This window comes from Gymnogyps californianus, chromosome 1 (assembly GCF_018139145.2).
Source record: "Gymnogyps californianus isolate 813 chromosome 1, ASM1813914v2, whole genome shotgun sequence".
Taxonomy (NCBI): domain Eukaryota; kingdom Metazoa; phylum Chordata; class Aves; order Accipitriformes; family Cathartidae; genus Gymnogyps; species Gymnogyps californianus.
Window position 1 is genome coordinate 147,169,487 of NC_059471.1, and position 3,003 is coordinate 147,172,489.

A 3,003-nucleotide genomic window follows, 5' to 3' on the forward strand; every position below is an offset into this window, starting at 1 on the left:
TACAGCTGTGATTACTCTCCAGAGGCCAGATGCTTTCCTCCCTTCTCCTACTCCACCAGAAGAGTGAGAAAAAGGAAGTCACGTTCAAGCTGAGTTGTACCTCATTCCTCAAGAAATCAGTGGGACCACTCAAAGATCACAATGCTACTAAATGTTAGAAAACATGACAGACACTGGCCATAAATCTGAAAATCTTTTTCAGATATTTTGTTATAAAACAAGTTCATCTGCAAGTAATTTACTTTAGTTATTTGAAAAAAGCATAGAAGTGCTCTGCACAGCATTAGGTGTCTAAGGCCTATCACAAAAGCAATCAGATCACTCTGGAGACCAGCTGTGCATCAAGTAGATTGCTTTTATCTAAGCGATAAAAACCTTGTAGACTGTGAACAATACTAGGCATAAAACGTAACATTTTTAATGAACAACATAAAAGATGAGAAGAATGAGCACAAGAAATGGGAATTTAGTCAGAAGATGGGGAAAAGGAGCCTCCCCAACATGACATTTTACAGCAAGTGGGTTTTTGCAGTAAGCAGAATTTAGAGGGGGAAACAGTATTTTTCTCTTCTAATTAATCCGGTTGGGGTACCTTGTAAATCATAAAATCATAGAATGGTTAGGGTTGGAAGGGACCTTAAAGATCATCTAATTCCAACTCCCCTGCCATGGGCAGGGACACCTTCCACTAGACCAGGTTGCTCAAAGACCCATCCAACCTGGCCTTGAACACTTCCAGGGATGGGGCATCCACAACCTCTCTGGGAAACCTGTTCCAGTGCCTCACCACCCTCACAGTAAAGAATTTCTTCCTAATATCTAATCTAAATCTACCCTCTTTCTGTTTAAAACCTTTATCCCTCATCCTATCACTACAGTGCCTGATAAAGACCCCCTTCCTATCTTTCCTGTAGGCCCCCTTTAGGTACTGGAAGGCTGCAATAAGGTCTCCCCAGAGCTTTCTCTTCTCCAGGCTGAACAACCCCAACTCTCTCAGCCTGTCTTCATAGGAGAGATGCTCCAGCCCTCTGGTCATCTTTGTGGCCCTCCTCTGGACCTGCTCCAACAGGTCCATGTCCTCCTTACACTGGGGCCCCCAGAGCTGAATGCAGTACTCCAGGTGGGGTCTCACCAGAGCAGAGTAGAGGGGGAGAATCACCTCCCTCGACCGGCTAGCCACAATCAGGAATGTTCCAGCATCAGCTGACTGAACCTAAAGAACAAGCAGTAATATATTTTAGACCTGTTTCAGATACAGGATAAATCGTTGAAACTCCATTAATTTCAATGAAGATGCAAAATTGGCCTTTTTACTGTAATCTTCTACATCAACATGAAGGAAAAGCATAAACCATTAAGCATATAACTGCCTTTATATTTTATTTCTTTTATGAGGCTCCTAGCAGGACATTAACAGCAGATTATATCTTTTGTGAGCCATCTAACAGGACATTAACAATGGAAGGGTGCCCAATAAATAAAATGATTGTTATTACTACTACTTATAGTTAGCCTGCCAGTACCAACCAATAAAATTTTAACGTTTGGCAAGTCAGGAGCTACTTCAACCCTCTGCATTTCAAACCATCCTCTTCATGTGTTAGCATTATTTTGTTTGGCCCAACTTTAACACAACTAAAACTTCATTTCAGCACCTAAATTTCTTTTTAATTCCAGGTGCTGAAGATGCACAGCAGAGATCTGAGCGCTGCAATAACAGCCAGTGCAGGCACAGGCCAGTCCAGAATACCTACAAGTGGGGAGAAAATAAGGAGAAGTTTAAACTCAGTCTGACAAGCGCAACTGCATGTGGACTTGGAAAACATCTGCACAAATATTTCATGCCCTTCTCATCACTGGCTTTTCATTTGTGGTGCCTTTCTACATTTTGTTGTGCATTCTCATCCACTATCATTCCTTATGTAGTGGTCCACTGCACCATTTCAATACATCTTGCTCATAGGCAATTAGAAGCATTTTGTAGTTCATTATAAAAAACAAAAGCCAACTGAAAACTTGGAATAAACATTTCTTTTTCTAGAATGTCTCATTCAATACCAAAGGCTCTAGCCATTTAACAAATACGAGTTAATCATTTCCAAGAGCAAGGGTTCCATATCTGAAACCAAACTATATGAGGAAATATACTCATGTACACACAGACACGTCCCTTTCTTAGAGTTTAAGCTTTCTACATTCAGCCTACAGGTCTGGATTGTGAAACAAAAATCTTGGTTTTAATTTTCTTCTTGTCCCCAAGTTTCACTTTCTTGTATCCTTTAAGGCAGACAAAATCCACAAGCTTGACAATGCTCTACTAGCAGTTACATCTGAGCAACCTTACTGAATTTACAGAGACTGTAAAACAGAAACAAAAGGTGAGCATATTTTGGCTACAGAAACATGCAACATCTGTCTTGGTTTCAAAATTCTGGAAAGCAGACATTAGTCCTGAGATACCAATATTGTGTCATTAGACTACTGCTAACACTTGCCTTTTCCTTAACTTCTTGGTAAGGGAAGACAAACTTATACATTTCTGTTTTGGAAAACCTTGTCATTTAAGATAAATGCATTTTAAAAGCCCAGAAAGGACTCCAAGCAAAATGTTGAAACAAAAAAAAAAACACACTTCCACATAATTTCTTTTAAAATACTGATGCTTTCGTGTAAGTCAGTTAAAAGCTTAAAAAGGTAATGTTTGTTCACAGTCCACAACTAGACCTTGAGTATTTATTATTACTTGACTTTCCCTTCCTTTCCTTATCACTCTTTTTTTATATCTTGCCTTGTCTTTCTTCATCTCTTCCATATCCAGAGTAAATTTTCTGGCTAACAACTAAGTGAAATACTGCAGGCCTGACTTCTTCCCATGACAGAAGAATTGTTTTAGTAGGTCTTTAAAAATGCTTTTTGATGTGATTAGTCCTAATAAAGTATACTAACCTCTGAGCTCTTGGAAAACAAGCCCTACTCATCCATGGTAGAGCAGGGATACTGGCA